At 29.1% G+C, this 21,177-nt stretch overlaps 1 long non-coding RNA gene and 1 other non-coding gene across 3 annotated transcripts; one reads left to right on the top strand and one right to left on the bottom strand.

The window, feature by feature from the left end:
• Positions 1 to 2,459: 2,459 nt before the first annotated feature.
• Positions 2,460 to 8,559, top strand: LOC129310987 (uncharacterized). Of its 2 annotated transcripts, none has more exons than XR_008593204.1 (2): positions 2,460 to 2,852; positions 8,126 to 8,559. It is a non-coding gene; the product is annotated as an uncharacterized LOC129310987 (long non-coding RNA). The 2 variants fall into 2 exon arrangements; XR_008593203.1 differs by lacking the exon at positions 2,460 to 2,852 and adding an exon at positions 2,859 to 6,536.
• Positions 8,560 to 14,228: 5,669 nt separating this feature from the next.
• On the bottom strand, positions 14,229 to 14,300 carry TRNAH-GUG (transfer RNA histidin (anticodon GUG)). Its single transcript has one exon. It is a non-coding gene; the product is annotated as a tRNA-His (tRNA).
• Between the last annotated feature and the right edge of the window lie 6,877 nt (positions 14,301 to 21,177).

Here is a 21,177-nt window from a genome sequence, read left to right as displayed (position 1 = left end):
TCAATTGACCAATTAATTAGGGAGAATAACATATGGGTTGTAAGGAGATCAATTAATTTAAATTAGGTCTCAATTAATTTCAAAGGTGCCAAATTTTAGGGATTTGTCAATTTAGCTCTCAATTTTATAATTTTGTTGTGATAAATTTGTAACTTATTTTTTCATATTTTAACATAATTGAATAATAAACAAATTTTTGTTTGAAAAAATATAATTTTGGGTCTTTACACTTTGTTCGAATTTTGTTATAGATCCTTATACTTTTATTTTTTAATATTTTAGGTTCCTATAACACCACTCATGGAAGAGACCTAAAACACCAAAAAAAATATAAGAATCTATAGCAAAATTTGAGCAAACTGCAGATACCTAAAGTTATGTTTTCCTAATTTATTTTTTCTATTAAAATTTATAATATAAATTATAAATTTATCACAATAAAATTATAAAATTAAGAATTTAACTTGTAAATTATTAGTGTTTGACATTTTGAAATTAATTGGGACTTACTTTAAATTATTAATCTCCTTATAACCTATATGTCATTCTCCCTTAATTATCTTTCCTCTTTGAGATCCTATAATTACGCGACTAAGTAACATTGCAGTTTGTGTAAATAGTATTTTAGTAAAATTAGATTAAGGATTTGAAAATTACATAAATTATATTGAATCCACCTGCATGAAGTGTTGATGTGGAAAGAGGTTTATAAAGATGAGACCATTTTTCCTTTATAGGGTTTCCAATGAATAGTGTCTGCTCTGACCACTTGATTACATTGCTCTTTGATCTACCTTGGTGCACGTGCAGTGCAGATCCCACCCACTATTCTTCACTTCATTTGCTTTTTTTTAAAAAAAAAATTCTAGAATTCGTTCATTCAACTGGGTTCAAAATTCTTTTGATCCGAAGTAATACCTTAATACTTTTATAACTCTTATTTTAAATTGGAAAAGTTGCCCTAAGATTTCATTTAATACAATTAATTACTTCTTAATCCATTAATAATTGAGCTTAAGAAAATAACAATATGATGTGTTGGAAATAGAAAATTTATTGTTATTCTTCTAAATTTAATTGTTAATAAATTTGAGATTAATTAATTATATTGAGTAAAACTTGCATGTACTTCTTCTTTTTAAATTTGTTGTGATTTAGATTTAAACTTTCATTTTGGATTATGGCTTTCAGCCAGAGCCACTCGCAATCATCAATAATCAACATATGTTCTTCAAACTTTCACCTTCAATTCAAACTCCAAGTATGACTAATAAAGATTTATTTGAGTTATTATCTTCTTTGGAATAACAGTTTCACTACTTGTTTTTCTTTTCTTAATTTTCATATCTTTAAGTCTTATTTTGTTGTACTCCTTCATTTTTTAATTAAAAAGTTTATTTCCTTAAAAAATAAATTTTCAGTTTAATTAACATATTAAATTGGGATTTTATTCCCCAAAAAACTCTAGAGCATGCATGGTAGGTCTGTTAAGAACTGAAATGCATATAGGAACCCATGGATAGATAAGAAAGAAATCTTATCAGATTTAATTAATTATTTCTAAATAAGAAAAACAAATTACATATATTTTGCTGTAAAGTTTAGAATTATGACCTATATCTCATTTTTACTGGTTAAAGTACTTGATGGATGCCAGATGAAAGGGAAAAAAAATAAGAGTACTTAAAAGCTCTTCTTTCTTTGGATTCCTAACGATAAAGAGAAAGACGATTTTTCATTTTGTTAGAAGAGAGAAGATCTTTTAATACCTTAATTGATGGACTTGGTTCAACTCAAATGATCACATTACCGTTATGTTTTTTGAGGTTAATGATACTTTGAATCTTTAAGTTTGGTTCAATTATTGATTTCATTCTTGAAATTTAATTTTTTTGAACTGAATCCCTAAAATTTCATAACCATACACGATTTGTCTATAAAATATTATTTTCCCTTCAAATCAACAAGCTAAGATTGATTGTGTTTGATCTTAAAATTTCAAGGATATGATTAATAAAGATTAAATTTTAATGACAAAATCAATAATTGAGGGAAATTCAATGAATCAAAAATTGAAAAAAAAAATTAAATTGACCCCTAATAGCGTTTGAAACTCTAAACTCATTTATTATATAATATTTCTCTTCAACTTTTGAAAACAATGCAATTTAGCTCCTATTGTTAACAAAAATTAACTTTAATTATTAGTTTACTAAAAAAGAACAAAAAAAAACTTTAAAAGTATAGAGAAAGATTGTGAAATTTTTTTAGGTCTTGTCTGTAATTTTTAAATTTTTTACTATAATGTTTTGGTTTTTTCTATAATTTTAAAAGTTTTTTCTATAATTTCCTAGTTAATCAATAGGAAAAGTTAACTTTGATTAACAATAGTTAATCAATAATTCTTTGCTTAACATGCAATTAAACAAATTCGCTCCACATGGGCGCTCTAAATTCTCTCCGCGTAAGTATGTGAGAGCGAGGGTTTAGGGGTTTTGGGGTGAGATCGCTGATCGGATATGACAATTGGAGGTCGATCAGAGGTTGGGGGTAGTAGTAGTAGTAGAGGGGGTTTAAGGTCAAGGTGAGTGATCTGGTATGGAAACGAAAGGATGATTGTAAGGAGAAGAAGATTATTCTAGCTAGGTGATTTGCTTCGGATCACGTTTTGAATCAAGCAACAGTGGTTACGATGGTTCGAAAAGCGCGGAATATGGTTGATGGTGTTGAAATTGGAGAAATAAGGAAGAACGTTTTTACTTTTGGTTTTGATTCCGAAGAAAAAGGTCAACGGATCTTGCAAGGCATACCTTGGTCTATTTTAGGCCAGTTATTTTGTCTTCAAAAAAGAGGTAAATTCAAAGTAATTGATGAAATTAACTTTGATGAATGTCCTTTTTTGATTCAACTTCATAATTTGCCTCTTGAAAAAATGTTTGTGAAAAATGCAATTTTTCTTCGATCTAAGTTTGGTAAAGTTGTGATGGTGAAAGATCCTAAGAAAGGTGAGAAGACTAGGCATGGTTTTCTTCATATTCGTGTTCTAGTTAATATTCATCTATGTCTTGTGCTTGGTTTGTGGGTTGAAAGACCTGAGAACGATCCTGTTTGGATTTCTGCAAAATATAAGAAACTAAATGATTTTTGTTTTAAATGTGGTCATCTTGATCATGATCCTTATACATGTACTAGTGTGCATCAGTGTTTTGATATAAATCAGATGAACTAAAATTTGGAGCGTGGTTGTCATTAGCACAAGTGAAAAGTTGGGAGGATGCTCTTATTGAAGTTGAACACGGTTGGTTTTTAGTGGAAGATATTAGAAGAAAGAGAGGGTTTGATTCATCATGGAGGAGTAAGGCTCTTTTATTATCTTCTACCTCTGAGAATTATTCTAAAATAGAAACAAGATCTATGGCTGGTGAAAAATTAGTTGAAAAGGAAGAGAGTATTGGTCAGTTTATTCAACAGGATGAGTTGGAGGTTGATGTGATGAAAAAGGAGTTTGAGATTAATGTCAAAAAGGACTAGTTGACTGTTGATATTGATAAGTCAACTCAATCTTGTAATTCGACTAGAGAGGCTATAGAAAAGAATAAAAAAGGAAAGAAAATTGTGTCTGGGCCTGTTGATGAGAATTTGGGTCGTCTTGCTGAAAATAAAATTTGTTTGGAAGCCCAATTGAAAGATAATTTGCAAACTATTGACAGGACTAAAGGTGACATTTTTCTTGATATTGGTGCTAGTTTTGTTCCTGAAAATCTAGAAAGGGCTATCGTTCCCTTTTATAGAAAAGAAAAAGTGACTACAGTTACAGAAAAATTGAAAGTTGTCAGTTTGAAGACAGATGCTGATGAAGAGTTATGGAATGAAGTGCATAAAAGAAGAAAATCTTGTAGTTAGGAGGTGAATCAAAAGGCTGTGGTTTCTATTTTGGCTAAAGGTCTTCGTAAAGAGAAGTTAAGGGTTCGAAGAAGTCGAAAAAAGAGTTTAACAAAAACAAATAAAGAAGCTATTGAGGATGGAAATTTGTTTAATATTCCTTTTGAGCTTATGAGTTCTGAGGAGATAGGAAATTTAGTGGAAAGGGGAATAAGAGAAGTGATTGATGTTGAAGGTGTGGGTGGCTGGCCTTTAACAACCACCATAGAGCTATGAAGCTTATATATTGGAACTGTCGAGGCTTGGGGCTGCCTTGACAATTAAAAATCTCAAAGAGATTAATAGAAAATTCAAGCCCTCAATCATTTTTCTTATGAAGACTAAAATGCTGGAGAAAAAGTTGAAAACAATTAGGAGGAGATGTCATATAAAGAAGGATTTTTATGTTAATCCTAAAGGGAGATCAGGAGGTTTGGCCCTGTGGTGGAATGGATTTATTGATGTTGATGTGATCTTTAGTTCTCGAAATTTAATTCATGTGCATTTGTATTCATCTACTATTTCCGTGCCCGCTTTTGTTACATTTGTCTATAGTCATCCTATTGAGCATGAGAGAAGGGCGGTGTGGAATAGATTAAGATCATTAGCTAGAGGTGTAGTGGGGTCTTATTGTTGCATTAGAGACTTCAATGATTTAGCTTCTATTTTTGAAAAATCAAGAGGTAGATTGAGAGCTTTAAGGGTGGTAAGAACTTTCAGATGACTCTTTTTGACTATCATCTTATATATATTGGTTTTCAAAGGTCAAGGTTTACATGGAATAATGGCAAATTAAGGGATGATCATGTAAAGGAGAGGTTGGATAGGTGTGTTGGTAATTCTAAGTTTCATGAGGAATTTGAAAAGGCTATGGTTTTCCATGTAGAGCTGATTAGCTCAGATCATCATATCATTCTTCTTGATTGTTGTTTTATTAATAAAAGATCACAAAAGATGTTTCGATTTGATGCCAACTAGGTTTCACATACTGATTATGAGAAAGTGGTTTCTAAGGGTTGGAAAAGAGTATATGTTTTTTGGGATAATAATAGGCAAGAGATTGTGGTTCATCAAGATTCTTGTAAGAAAGAGTTGAGGAAATGGAGTAAAGAAGTGTTTCCTAATAATAAGAAGGTTGTTGATGAGTTGATGGTGAAATTGCAAGCTTGTAATGAGGGCATATGGGATGAAAACACAAAGATAAAAGCAAAGAAAATTGTAAAGCAGATTGATAAGGTTTGGAGAAGGGAAGAAATTTTTTAGTGGCAAAAAGCTAGAGTCAATTGGATCAACTTTGGTGATCAAATACTAAATTTTTTCACTCCACTGTCTTACAGAGGAGGGCTCATAATAAGGTGTTAAAGTTGAGAGATGATAATGGGAGTTGGTTAGAAGAGTCTACTAAAATTAATAGTATTTTTTTAGCATATTATAGAAAATTATTCTCTTCTGTTGGACCAAGACCAATGGATGAGGCTCTGCAATATGTGAGGAAAGTAATTACTGATGCTAATAATCAATCCTTAATGATGGCTATGTCTGAAGTAGAAATTGAGGAGGCAGTTTTTCAGCTTAATGCAACTAATGCTCCTGGTCCTAACGGCTTCACAGGTTTGTTCTATCAATCTTCTTAGTCTACTGTGAAACCTAGGATTTTTAAATTGGTTTTTTAGTTTTTCAATGATGGATTGAGTTGAATGATATTAACATGACAATTATTGTCCTTATCCTCAAAGTAGATAAACTTGAAGCTGTGAATCAGTTTAGGCCTATTGGTCTCTGTAATGTTGTTTACAAAAATATTTCAAAAATTTTCACTAATAGAATAAAGGGGTTGATGATTAGATGTATTTCACAATAGCAGAGAGGTTTTATTGCTGGTAAGCTAATGCATGATAATATAATTGTGGCTCATGAAGCCTTTCATGATTTGAAAGGTAGAACAAATTGTAAAACTATTGAATTTGCTATGAAAGCTGATATGGGTAAAGCATATGACCATATTGAATGGGATTTCTTGTATGCTATGTTGATTCGTATAGGTTTTGATCTGAAATGGGTTGAATGGATTATGAAGTATGTGTCTTTTGTAGAATTTGAATTGATAATGTCTGATAAGAGTATTGACAAGTTTAAGCCACAAAAAGGTGTAAGGCAAGGAGACCCTCTTTCTCCCTTTCTCTTTATTATAGTTGCTGATGTGTTATCTCAAATGGTATCTTATCATATTGAAAAAGGGGATTTGAAAGGTATAAGGTTGGCTAAACGGTATCCTGTATTATCCCATTTATTTTTTATGGATGATTCTCTCTTTTTTATGAAAGCGGAGAAAGATAATTGTGTGATTTTGAAGAAAATAATAGATGTATACTATGCTGTTTATGGTCAGCAAATTACTTTAGAAAAATCTTGTCTATTTTTTTCCTCTAATGCTGATTCTGATTTAAGAGAAGAAATTTCTACTATTCTTCAAATTCTTGATGTAGATCAACCAGGTAAATACCTTGGTTTGCCTATGATTTAGGGGCGGTCTAAGGCTGCTTCTCTTGCTTTTGTGAGAAACAAGATTGGGTTGAAGATTCAGGGTTGGAGGCAAAGATTACTAACCTTTTCAGGTAGAGAAATTCTTATTAAAGTTGTAGCTAATGCTATTCTAACTTATCCAATGGCTTGTTTCTCATTTCCAATTAAAACTTGTAAAGAGTTAGATAGAATGATTTTTTATTTTTGGTGGGGTAATGAAGAGGATGGTGGAGGGAAGATACATTAGAGGAGATAGAGCTTGCTTGTTAAGTCAAAAAATGAAGGTGATTTAGGCTTTTGGGATTTTAAGGCATTTAATACTACTATGCTTGCAAAAACAGCCTGACGCTTGATTCAAAATCCTGATGAATTCTAGTATAGCATTTTGAAAGGGCTATATTTTCCTAAAAACACTTTATTTGAGGCCAAAAAAGGAAGAAGGCCATCTTGTTGTTGGAGTAGCATCCTTGAAGGTTGTGTTTTGTTAAAGAAAAATTTTGTTTGGCAGATAAATAATGGTGAGTCTGCAAACTTATGGTTAGATTCATGGATTCCTAGATTAAAGGGGCTGAGATTGAAAGGTGAAGGTGTTAGGGATGATATGAAGGTGGGGAGGGTGGCTAAATTGATATCTTGCAAGGAGTGGGACTTGAGTTCAATTGAACACTTAATTTCAGATGAGAAAAAAAATGAAATTCTAAAGCTGAGGTTGCCTTCTTTGATTGATAAAGATAGATTAATTTGGATGCCTTGCAGAAATGGTAAGTATGTTGTGAAGTCAGGTTATCATTTTACAAAGATTGAATATGAGGAGAATGAGAAAGAGAAAGTAAAAGATGGGCCTAGTTCTTCTTTTAGGCCTTCTAAAAAATTATGGAATAGAGTTTGGGAGTTGGAAGTTCCTCCTAAAATTTGTCATTTGATTTGGAGGGTGTTGAATGATGCTATTACTACAAAAGTTGCTTTATTTAAAAAGAAGTGTATTGCTTATTCCTTATGCCTGATCTGCTTGAAAGAGGAAAATTCAACTGAACATTTGCTTTTCCACTGTCATTAGGTAAGATCTTACTGGTTTGGTTATAGTTTGGAAATATTAATATTTGATATTAATATTTCTTCTGTTTCTGATTGGTTGGCCAATGTGTTTTGTGATAATAATGTGTTTGGGGCTATTGAAAGAGCTCTTGTTGCTTCAATTTGTTGGGAGATTTGGAAGAGTAGATGCAATTGGGTATTTGATAGGGAAAGGGTGAATGTTGAGAAGGTTATTATGAATGCTTCTAGGATTGTGAATAAATGTAAAATGCTGAAATCTCATAGTAAATTGAAGAGACAGGTCATACATATAGAGGCAGTTGATAGAAGCTTGTATTGGAGGAGACCTTTACCAGGGGGTGTTAAGATTAATGTTGATGGTTCTTTTAATAGTGTCTTGAAATCTTCTGGTATTGGTCTTGTTTGCATAGATGAATTTGGAAATTTTTTGGGTGGTTGTGGGAAGAATATTGTTGTTGAATCTGCTATCAAGGCCAAATATTTGGTTGTTTTGGAAGGTTTGAGAGTGGCCCAATGTTACCCTGATCAAAAGGTTTTTGTGGAAATGGATTGTGAAATTCTATTTTGAATGTTAATAGGGAATCTTAATTCTGATTATAATTGAAGATGTTTTGATATTGTGCAGGATATTATTACAGCTAAAGAATCATGCAAAGATGTTGGTTTCTCTTTGGTGGCTCACCAAGGTAATGAAGCTGCTAACTTCTTAGCAGTGATAGGCTCTAAGAAAATGTGTTCAATGGAATGGCTTTCTGTAGCTACATCATTTTTGTTTAGGTTGTTATTTGTTGATTTGGAAGCTTATAATTGTCATCATTTTTCTTTTGCTTCTGCTGGTTTCTCTCATAATAAAGAGGGAATTGGTTAATATGTTGTTTTAGTTTTTTAGATTGAACAGTTATGTTACTGTTTTTGGTTGGTTTTTTTTTTTTTGTTTTGTAAGTTAAGTGTTAGGTTGTATTTTAGGTTTTTTTTTTGAGTGTTTTTTGGCTTTGATTATTAATGTTTGTAATAATTTTTTGGAGATAAATAAAATTGGTTTTTTTTGAAAAAAAATAATATATTAAATTGTACTGTTTTTAAAAGTCAAAGAAAAATAATACACAAAAAATGAGTTTAGAATTCTGAATATTTTAAAGTTTATATTTTATGACTTAATTTTAATCTTTTACCCCAAAAATTTTATTATATATCTTTTTCAAAAAAAAAAAAAAACTTGACTTGTGTATACAGAAACTTTCTTGGTTGTTACTAAACATAAACCAGTACTACCGGGGGGAAAAAACATAAACCAGTACTGAAAAGGTGATGAAGTTTTACAGAAAGAGAATGATCAGTCAAAGTAATGGATTACGAACAGAAGGAAGATGTTGACCATACATGACCTTATAGCAAACCATGAGTGGGTAATCATTATTCCTTAATCTCCTCTATTAAATAATATTAATTTCTACATATGAAAGGGACCAACCACAATGATAAATTTATGTCGTGGCGCCCAACCCACTACTTCATTATCGTTATTATTATCATTCTTTCTTTGGCCCTTTCTTCTTTACAAAAAGAAGATAACCATAAAGCTTCCGAGTTTCTTCACTATCAATATTAACCCCTCTCTCTCTTTTCCCCACTTTTCCCTTTATCCCACCCCCTTCCATCACCTAAGAAAATGAATCCTTTGAGTTGTAAAAATCTTGCGGCCTTTCTTTCTTTCTATCTCTTTTCACTGTTTTTTTTTTTAGATATAATAAGAGGTTCAAGCGAGTTGAGTCCCAAATATTTATCAAGAGTAGGCCATGTTTTAGGTTTAAACAGTATTTACAGACCACTTACTAATAAATTTCTAACAAGATTTTAATCTACAGTTTTATGGGATTTTGAATCAAATCTTTATTAAATGGATTTATTTTTGTTGGTAAAATATTATAGCATTTATAAAGTAAATAAATCAAGGTAAGGGAGGGAGAGAGGTAGACACATATTATTTAGGTTCTTTCATTATCTTTGTTTCTCCTTCTCTTCTCATCATCTATCTTCAGATTGAAAATTCAATGGTTAAGATTTAATCAAATTTATCTATTTATTTTAATTTTAATTACAATCTACAATTAGTTTACAATTGTGAACTATTCAAATTAGATTTTAGTATTTTAGATTTATTTTATGTTTTATTATAATAATATTATAAAAAAAATTAAATTTTTATTGTTTAAATTTTTAATCGAGCGTTGAGGATGTGATGAGGAAAAGAAATTGAAAGAAAAGATAATGAAAGTATCCAAATCTAGTAGCACTTCTAGTTCATTTTGCTATTTTTGGTTTCACAAAAATAGGTCTTGTCATGATAAATTTATCTCGCTTCTATTGCTCTGATGCATTATGTTTTAATATCTCAGAAGTCATTTCAAGGAATAACCAAATTACTTTTATTATATTACCAGCTAGCTGTAATCCAATATAATATATATATACACAACTGTTACTATGTCTTTGTTTTGATTGCAACTTACACGTATAGACATAGAGATAGATATAAAACCTCTTCCTTACACATATATTATATCAAGTACGTACGTACTATGGCAGGGAGATGGTCAGTCAGATCATCCTGTGGGAAGCCATAGCCATGACTATACTCTGAATTCTGAATGACAAATACAAATCAGCAACTTTAATCAGTAACTGATGCTCCACACACACACACACATGCATGCATATACCGTGAATGGTGGCTGAGTAAACGGAGTGTTTTTTCCTGTTTCACTTTTTTTTCTTCGAGGCTTTATTTTACTCCATTCATTTAAAGGTATAAAATATTTTTAATTTTATCTTTTAATAAAATAATTAATTATTTTTCAACTAATCTTATATTTTTATATTTATTTCTATTAAACACCCTACAGTAAATATAAAACCATTATCAATAGAGACACTTTTAAAAAAAAGCAATAATTACATCTCAAAAAATTAAAAATGCCTTACATTTTTAAATATCCAACTCTTTAAAAAAATATTTTATATTTTTGAACGGAGGGAGTACTCTCTCCACTCCCACATCTAAATTACATTTTAAAAAAATCATTTGATGCTATTTATAAATTATAGTGTGACTTTTTAAGTAATATTTAAAAATATTTTTAAAATTATCTTTCATTAAAAAAAAGTAACATGATATTATTTTTTAGATTTAGTATATAGGAGTATGTTTGAAATTATACACACTTTTATTCCTTCTATTTTTTTGCATTGATATTGATAAAATTAATAAAAATGACTTATAAAGAGGACTGAGAAAGTGCAAATCATATTATATTTAATTAGGCAGGTAGCTTTCATTACAATTACTAATTTTTTTGTTAAATTATTGTTTATTGTAAAAATGTTTTTTATATACGTATTTGGCAAAGTCAAATTCAAGTATTATCAAGTTTAAGAGAAATTATTAAATAAATTAAGTGCACCATATCATTTATGATCTATCTAATTAGAATGCCCTAAGTTATCTAAGTAAAATTTTATGTGACATTATTTTAATTGATTTTGTTCTTACAACAAAATGTATATTTATTTTTTATATTTTCTTTCTCTATTATCATTAATGTTAGAATTAATTTATATTTAATGACATCTAAATATCATATTTTTATTAAATAGATTATAAATAATGTGATATATCTAATTTATTTAAGAATTTCTTCGAGCGTAAATGAAAGTAACTTTTTAAAAGATGTTGTTTACGTTGACATAAATTCCAACCCATAATTTCTTAAGTAATAATTTTTTTTATAGGATGTTTGTTGGTTATCATGAAAATATTTTTAGTTTAATATAACTATTGTTAGACCATGAGATATTTCTTTTATTTTTTTTTTTAATATAAAAAATAACTAACTACCACAATTTTAAAAAATTAGTTAATTATAATAATTATATTTAAAAATAAAAAATTGAACTAAAATACTCTATGCTAATCAAGCAAGTCTGTATTAATATTTTATCTTGTGAATTAAAACTTTGATTTTATGAGACGTAATTCTGGAAGAAAAAAATGTTATGATAAATACTTATTGAAATGTGTAATGTTATTTATAAAAAACAAGATATAACTTGAGAGTTTCTGATATTTTGTCACACAATTATTTATGTGCGGGCGTGTGTAAAGAGAGAACTTTCTAGAAGAATTGTCGATGGAGAAGGGGAAATTTTTGGGAATGTGATTCGAAGGAATATGGCCTTAAAAAAGATGTGCACGAATCAAGAAGGGAAAAATATATGTGAGTAAATTTTGGCTGCATATATAATTATATATTATTATTAGATCACAAATGGCATATGAATCAATGGACTGACCTCATATATAGCCAATGCATGTCAAGTACAAAAGCTTTCTTTTTTGTTAAATTTCTACTAATAGTGAGGGTCTTTGAAAAAATAAATTGAAAAAGGTAAAAAAAAAATTAAAATGCAGAATAAATTCTCTGGAAAGAATAGGCCATGCTTTAAAGAAGATATACCTCACATGCACCCCACATGAATACATCATACATGCATCGCTTCTTTTTTCTTTTCCCTTTTGAGTAGCATATTCTATCATATTCCTCAACTTATTCATGAAGTTGGCTGGAACCTGGAAGGAATACGTACAAGTCATGTTACGATATATTATTACATGGGATTCGGTTGAGAATTATAGATATTGCTATGATATATTATTTATTAAAATTTAAGAAATATTTTGTATATATATTATTAGTAGGTTAATGAGTGATATATCCCCTAAATTGAAATGTACAAAATTTTCTCTCAACCTTTAAATCTCAAACATCTAAAACATCAATGTTAAGTAAACTTCTCACAATCATATGTTGATGTAACACTCATTTCTCTTCACTTTACTAATGTGTGAGTGGACTCTATAATTTAAAAAGTAACTGTTTTTTTTTTTTAACTACTTAACGATGAGGTTTCAAGTGTTAAAAACTTAGAAGTGAAGGATACACATTTTACTATGTTAGGATTTAAAATGCTATTCATACAATAGTTTATAACGTACGTTGTGTATTAACCCTATATCAGTCATTATTAGAACACTATTTTTATTTATATATTATAAGCTTTACAGATCAACAGATCATGACTTTTTTTTCGGCTTTTTTTTATTTCTCTCTATACTTCTTTCGACTCGCATGCAGTAACATAGGTAATATTTGACATATGTGAGAGGATATGAGGTGAAGTATTTACAAAAGAAAAGAAATTAATTTTATATAACTAATGAGTAAATAATTCAGTTGGTTCAATGTATTGATACTTTATGTATGAGAGCGGTGGCTATGAAAAACGAATATATATTAGTATTTGGGACACCAAAATTTCCGTGATCAGCTGCTTTACCAAACCCCACTCACACACACTGAAATAATGTCAGTAGTTGAAGACATAGAAAGTGAGGCGGTCTTCGCGGGGTATACCCTACCTCCTCCTATAAAGCTACAATACACATTTGAGGCCGAAGAATCCTAAGAATCCCTTTTTTTGTGTGTATTTATTTTTCATTTAAAAATATAAAATATTTTTTAAAAAAAATAAATATTTAAAAATATAAGATATTTTTAATTTTTTGAGATATAATCATTATATTTTTTTAAGTGCTTCTGTTGATGAATGACTTTATATTTATTATAGGGTGTTTAAGAGAGATAAATATAAAAAGATAGAGTTAGTTTAAAAGTAAGTAGTAATTTTATTAGGAGATGAGATTCTGTTAAAAATGTCTTACTTTTTTTAATGGAGGAAATATTTACTATTAATCACTTCATTTGCCTCTCCTACTCTTTCTTATTTTGGACGGTAGGTGAAAAATTTGCATAGACTTATATTGTTTGCAATCTCAAGATAATTTTTTACAAGAAAAGGATTAATATTCGCTTCATACTTCAAGTTTCAACTTCCAAGTATAAGATTGATTGAACATGATCTTTCAGTTCTTCAACACACTTTAATTCACATTTTTTAAATTTTCAATCGATGCTGATCTCTTCAATTTCTTCATTCCTTGGTTTGTATAATAATTATAATAATGTGACATTTTATTTTTTATTTTCTTAATATATTAATCCTTTTATAAAAAAACTGTTAATCAATACCAAACATTTTATTAATGGCTTATCAGGTAACATTAATTATTACAATTAATTCTTTGTTTATTTTAAGTTAGTAGTGACAAGTTAAGAGAAGAAGAAAATATTTTTACTTCTGCAGATCATTGACAAAAGGATTTACTGTTATCATTGTTTTTTTTATTGGATTGTAATAACTCATTTACGAAACCTGTTTATTAAAATAATATAAAACACTCTTTGAGTGTGGAAACATATTCTAATCCTGATGAGGCATATCATTCAACTCACCTAAACTTAAAAAAAAAAAAAAAACTATATAAGTGGTTAACTTTAGTTAGGCAACCTTGTTAGTTACTATTAGAGCAATGACAATTATTTAATGAATTATTGCAAGAATTACGGTGTATCATTCATATATATAATTTGTCCCCAACATATTCATATCGATATACATAGTTTTACGTAAAGTTTTAACTTTTGATAGGATTTCGTTATTGCTGATTCAAAAAAAAAAAAACGTAGGACGTCTGCCCAAAAAAAAAAAAAAGGAGACAAATAACGTGACAATATAGCCCAACAAAAGAAAAAGGTGAAACACTTAAGAGTTGTGGCTGCTGGGATTCGAGCCCAGGTCTCCACGGCCACAACGTGGAATTCTTACCACTAAACTACAGCCACATTGTTGGTTGCTATTGCCCAACGTATTGGATCAAATCTTTTTTTTTTTCAGTTAAACATACTAAGATAGGAACATTAGAAGATGAGAAATAAAATAATATAGAAGAATTAACTTATTACATAATATCTTAACTCAAAAGTGGCTCTCTCTCTCTCTCTATATATATATATATATATAATTTATCAAAAAGAAAAAATCACAATCAAAAATCCCTGAAGATAATTAATTACACTATAAGACTAAATGATTTTGATATTGCTCTATAAGACTAGAGGACCTAAGTATAATTAAAATTTATCATGAAAAGATAAAACTACCCATAATGTACTTTTATTGTGACAAGGGAATTAATTGTTGTAAAATGAAAATGAAACTTATTTTTCCTCAAATGGAGACTTGTTTACTAAATTATAATAATTTCTCTATTAAATTAATATTTTGTAGTTGTTAATGAAGAAATTGATTGTTGTTAAAATAAAGATGTTTCAAATGGGGGTTTATTTATTAAATCACAACACTTGTTCCTCTTTATCACTAAGTTAATTTTTATAATTATTAATCAAGAAATTGGTTAGTGTTATAATGAAAATGGGACTTGCTTTTTCTCAAATGGAGACTTATTTACTAAATCATAACACTTATTCTTCCTAATCACCAAGTTAATTTTTTCATGTTGTTAACAAGGGATTGATTTTTATTAAAATGTGAATGTAATTTTTCCCCCCAAATGAGGAGTTATTGTTAAAAGAATATATAATATATGCATGAAGAGTATTTTTATCTTTTCATAATAAAGATAGGTATTTTGGTCTAGCAAAATAATATCAAAATTATCTGGTCTTGCAGTATAATTAATTATTTTTAGAGATTTTTGATTGTAATTTTCCCTGTCAAAAAGGTGGGCAAAGACCAACACAACAAAGAGACAAAAGTGTTTTTTGGGCAAGTCTAGCCAAAAATATGAATATCCTAATGTAGTAGAGTGATCGGACTCACAGGGGAAAAGTAAATATGTTTTACTTAAACATAAAATTTCAAGTTCAAATCTTTGTCCCCAAAAAAAAAAATTCAAGTTCAAATCTACATATGATATATGACACTGGATATAGTATAAGATATAACTACGCAAAAAATTAAAATTTATTATCAAGTTTTAGTCTCTGTCAATCTAACGCTTGAAAACTATTGGAAAATCTTTTGCCTTCAACTAAAATAGCTTCATTTAGTGACGGAAATATCTTTGCAGGCTATTTATTTAATTATTTCATAATTATGCAAAGGAAATTCTTGAGGGAGTTTCCTTTTTGGCTGCATTTTAGTAGCTCTCCATATATATTCCCGAATCAAGTTCAGTGTGTGATTACCCAATAATCAAACTAAAATGGTCATTACTCACAACTAATATAGCTTTCTGCTGCATTGCAAACTTGTATATTAAAGATATACAGGGGAATTGGATTGGGAATTCTACTGTAAACTTGGGAGCTCAGCTGCCTGTCTCCTATTACTGAATTATTAGGAATCATTGAAAGCCTTGAACTTTTTCTAATTGAAAGGATTCAAAAAGAATTGAAGTTTACTTTGACTGCATTGAAGCATTAGACCTCATCACTAGAGGCTGCAATATTGATCATCGTTATCGGGATGTTATGTCTAATGCTTGTAACTTGATTAATAGGGATTGGTTAGTTTCTATTAGTTTTGCATACAGAAATGTAATTAGTTGTGCTCATTTATTAGCTAGGAAAGCATAGGTTTTGAAGAGATATTATTGTATCTTTGATCATTCTCCAACTTGAATTGAAGAAGGAGGTGAATGATCCTTCTAACTTTTCATATTTATGAATGCGTTTAAATTTGATTTGAAAAATGAAATTTCTCTACACCATAAAGATAGAAGCTACTTCCTCTATTTAAAAAATATAATAAATTTTTAATTAAATTATGTTTCTCAATAAGTTTGTTAATTATCTTCAAAGAGCAACTTCTTTTCTTATATTTCTTGTTTTCTTTTTATTAATATTATTTTTTTGTTTTTAAGTTTTATTTTTATTTGAAATGTGTTCTAACACTTCCATAAATTGAGTTCTACATAATATATATTTAATTCACTCAACTCGATAAAAAATTAATGAATTTATCAAGTTTAATTGAATTACTTGCAAGTTTAATCAAGTTTAAATTTATTTTGAATTCATGAGTAAGTTGACACAATTTTATAATCTATAAATGTAAAAACAGTTAATTTAAAGAGTCAATTCATGAGTTTAACTAAATTTATATTTTATCCTAGTTGTTGAGCGAGTTAACACAATTTTATAAGTTAAAAAAATAAAAATAAAAAACTTAGAGAATCATCTCATAAGTTTGACTATGATAGGCAAAAGTATATATATGCATGTTGTTAAAATTTTTATATTATGTATAGGTTTTTGTTCTTTAAGTTCTTAAAAATATTGTATAATATTTATGAAATTTTAAAGGAAAATTGCTAAAAAGTCTCTCACCACAAATTTAATTGTACTAAGATATTTGGGACTTGTTTAAAAAAGATGTCATTTGTTGTCAATAATTGCTTAAGGCTAAATGACATAAATGCTCTTACTAATAAAAAGCAAAAATTCAATTAAGGTCCTTAATTGTTGATATTTCATATAAAATCCTTCACCATCAATAATTTTAGCATCAATATGTCAAGTGTAACATCATGAAAAATTTAACCCTAAATTAACTAAGTAAAAGAAGATAATCAAGTAAATTTATGTGGTGTGTGGTTGCTAGGGGTGAGCAAAATCAAATCGAAACCAAAAATAAACTGAATCGAATATAATTTTGTCTATTTGATTTGATTTTTTTATTTTAAATATTTTAATTGATCGGTTCAATTCGGTTAGTAAAATTTAATATTGAATAGATAGAACTGACCGAATTACATATAATTTATTAATTTTATAAATTATTTTATTTTATTTTTATTTTTTATTTTAATAAAGAATAAAAAATAATAACATTACCTGAAACCCTATTTCGGTCAGTCACTCTCATCAGCAGGTGTTGTGACTAGATTATGGTGTTATGACTGGATTATGGGGCCATTATTTGATCATCGATGTTTATTTGTAGTTGTTTATTTGATTATCCATGCCTTTATAATATTTGAGCTTTATATCATATGAATGTAATTAAAATGGGCTCATATTGAAAAAATAAATAGAAAAAAAGGCTTAATTTTATAGTATTGTTTGTTTTAATATTTAAAAAAATGGGCCCAATTTCAATAGCCCAATATAAAACCAAAAAACTGAATTAATTGACCGAACCGAATTATCAAATTTCAATTGAGTCCTTGTTCAGTTTGATTGGTTTGTTCGATTCAATTTGATTTTTATTTTCAGTGTTATTTGATCGATTAGTTCTACATATTTTGGGACCGGACCGGACCGAACCGAACCGATCAATGCTCACCCCTAGTGGTTGCAGAGAGCTAACAGATGTTTTAAATTGTGATTTCACTCCTTGGATTGGGTCTAGAGCAAGGTTAGGCTACTTGAACATCAAAAAGTCAGAAGAACAAAGAGAAATGATTTTTTATCACATGTCACAGTGCATGCACGAGATGCCGCAGTGCATGGGCCATCAAAAAGTAGAAATCCCTTTATATACCATATCCTGCAGTGTGTGGTACGTACGCTACAGTGCACAATAATAAATCTATAAAAATAAGAGCATATTAAATGTGAAAAACAGAGAGGAAATGAAAGAGAAATGAAGGAGAAACAAAAGAGCTCTGTTAGGGCTTGCAAAACTAAAGGGTTAGGGGCAATTCTAAGCTACCAAACATCAAGGTAAGGTTCCTAAGCTCTTTTCCTCTCTTCCTCTTACATTTTCTTTATGTGTGGAGTTAGGGTTTAGTTGGGAAAGATGATTTTTGGTTCATTGAGGTTATGGGTCCAAATTCATTGACTTAAATAAAGTTAATGGGAGTTGTTTGAGTTATTTAAACCTAACATTTATGACTTTATGCATTTTTTACTTGTAAAAGTCATAAATATCTGAAATTTCCATCGTTAATGAGGTGGTTAGAGCAAAGTGGCTTTATTAATGGTTATTTAAGAGTTCAATGAAGTTAAATGGAGTTAAAGGAAGCTAATAAACCTTATGGGTATCTTTAAAATTGAGAAGAAGGAATTTTGAGAGTATTGAAGTGTTAAATTAAGTATTGAAAATTATCATAAAAGAGGACATTGATAATTGTGTCATAATTCATTGTAGATCAACTACCTATTAGCACCATTTGAGCTTTGTAAAAACTTTGAAAGTGAGTAATTGAGGGATAAACCTTTGACTTCTCAAAGGTTTGAGATAATTAGGAGAATTCTTTCTTATAATTTTATGTGTTAATTAATTTATTGAATTATATGTTAAAATTGAAGAGTATGAAGTTATTGAAATACAAGTGTGGCATAAATTTTATGATTTTGTGGTATTCAATGACATAATTTGTGTAAAGTGAAATCATATGGTTTTGTAAAGTTCAATGATGTGTGTATAATGTGGAGTTTGATGAATGTGAAAAATATAAAGTTTCATAAATGTTTGTATAGTAGAGTTCAATGATGTGATATTTGTAAAGTTCCATAAAATGTGTATTTAAAGAGTTCGATGATTTAAAGTAAAATGGAGTTCAATGACTTGATTATGCATGCTTATATGACGATCATATATGAGTTGAGTATAATGATGATGTTATGCATGCTTGGACTGAGTAATTACATGTCCTAAAATGTTGCATTATTATGCATCGCATGATCATGAGAGGCAAGAGTTTATCTTGAAAAAGAAGTAGTGAGTTGAAATCCACATAGTGAGGCTACCATTAGAGCTCAATGGTTTGTCGAGATTTGTATATATTTACCATCTCACTAGTTCAATAATGGACTATCCCACTTGTTTAACGAGGGATCAAACCTAGCTAGTTTCTCATTTATTCAACGAAAAAGCTAGTCTAAAGAGAATGACACCCCACAGTGTGAGGTTTAGGGGAAACCATGACCTATAAGTGAGTAAGGCAACTTTGGCCTGATAGCCCCTTATGCATGAATGGCTAGGGTAGTATCATTTTATAGATGATTCCAGTGTGTTATAGCCCATGATTTTGTGTCAGAAGTATAAAAAGGATATAAAAGAGGTGTGATCATGCATATTGTGATAAAAGAGCACATGGTTGTATATATTGTGTCCCTTAGAATGAAATCTCGTTATCAATCTTGTATTATTATGAACATTAATTTTATAATATTATCTCATGAATTTATGCCATTGATGATGAACAAGGAAAATATGTGCTTGAATATGTTGATTTGACTTGAATATGACAACTTTTTACAACTTGCATTTAAATTGATTGATATGCATTAATATAAGTTAAATGAACTACTTACTGAATAGTTATATTTACCCGTTTCTCTTCAATATTATATGAGCTAGCTTATTGGGTCAAGACCAAGGAAAACAAATCAAGTCTTAGAATTCTATCCTAAAACTTATAAGCCTCGTATATTTTGATTATTATTATGTGTATAATTCAAATGATATTGCCAACTAGGGTTGTTTACGTTTTTAGTTTATTTGCACTAATGGGTTGTTAAATTAAATTGTATATTTTACGCCTTAAATTGTATATGTACTAATTGTAAAATTTATAATAGGGCTAAAATATCAGTGCAAGTAAAATATAAGTATGACATGTGATTGATGATTATTATTTGATGTTTTATGAGATTGTGGCTTTCCTTTCCATTTTAAAATTAAGGAGTTGAGCATTAAAAAAATATATTGCATATGTTATTTGTGAGATATGGTGTATTGTAAAAGTCTATTTTGGTCTTCTGAGTATGGTTGAGGTTGTGAATTTGGCCTTTGACACTTAAAATGTGAATTGGGCACACAAGTTATGTACTAAGAGTGAAAATGAGTGATTTTTTGAAATGGGTATCCAAATTTTGATTAAAAAAATGTTATAATTGTAAAATCAGTGCCATTAGTTAGAGTTAAAAAAAATTTCTTTATAAACACCTAAATCACCTCAATCGAACGTTAGATGAGAAAATGGGGCTCGTAAAAAATTCACGCTTGTTGTTGTCATATGATAACAATAATGCCATCAAAATCGTACAATGAGCCGTGGCGCATCATCCGTTTCCCCTACCCTGTTTTGTTATGTAAACTTATTATGCAAAAGTTTTAAATTGTGAATGATTACATGCTTTCGCATACATCTACTTACCTAATTTTGAATTGTAGCAATATCTTGTAATGTTTTAATTTTAAAATTTTGGGATCCTTGTTTTATAAAACTTATGCACTTGGTAATATTTTTAGGATAATCCCTATTTACATTGAAATTAGAGTTAATTGGAGATTAATAAGGAAAATCTTATATCAAGCAACATCATTTGGTGTCAATATGGCAAGCAAGGTACTTCTGAAAATAAAGTTTTCTACGATATACAAGCATTCTTCAAGAAAATACAATATAACTTCTATATATTCAAATATTTAAATTGCATATCCTGAAAATTGTCTTGGTGTCAAAATTTTAATAATGCAACTTTTAGAATATGCAAATTGCATATCATGAAATTTTCTTTACACTGAATGCATACTTTGAAAAAAGAAATCTTGATGTCACAATTTTACGTAGAATGCATCTTCTTTTCATATATACTTTTTGCATATGTTGATTTTTTTTATTTTTCATGAAAATACCAAATAGTATTATGAAAATGTAAACGGATACTTTGAATTTTTTCTTATTTTTTAACGTGGAAGTGGAGGAGTCGTGCGTGTGAGGTCACAAGGGATAATGGAGGAAGG

The sequence above is a fragment of the Prosopis cineraria genome, unplaced genomic scaffold (genome assembly GCF_029017545.1).
Source record: "Prosopis cineraria cultivar Desert tree isolate PC_DT_omini unplaced genomic scaffold, ASM2901754v1 PC5, whole genome shotgun sequence".
NCBI lineage: Eukaryota > Viridiplantae > Streptophyta > Magnoliopsida > Fabales > Fabaceae > Prosopis > Prosopis cineraria.
The sequence above is the reverse complement of the archived record's forward strand: the minus strand, read 5'-3'. Positions and strand labels throughout refer to the sequence as shown.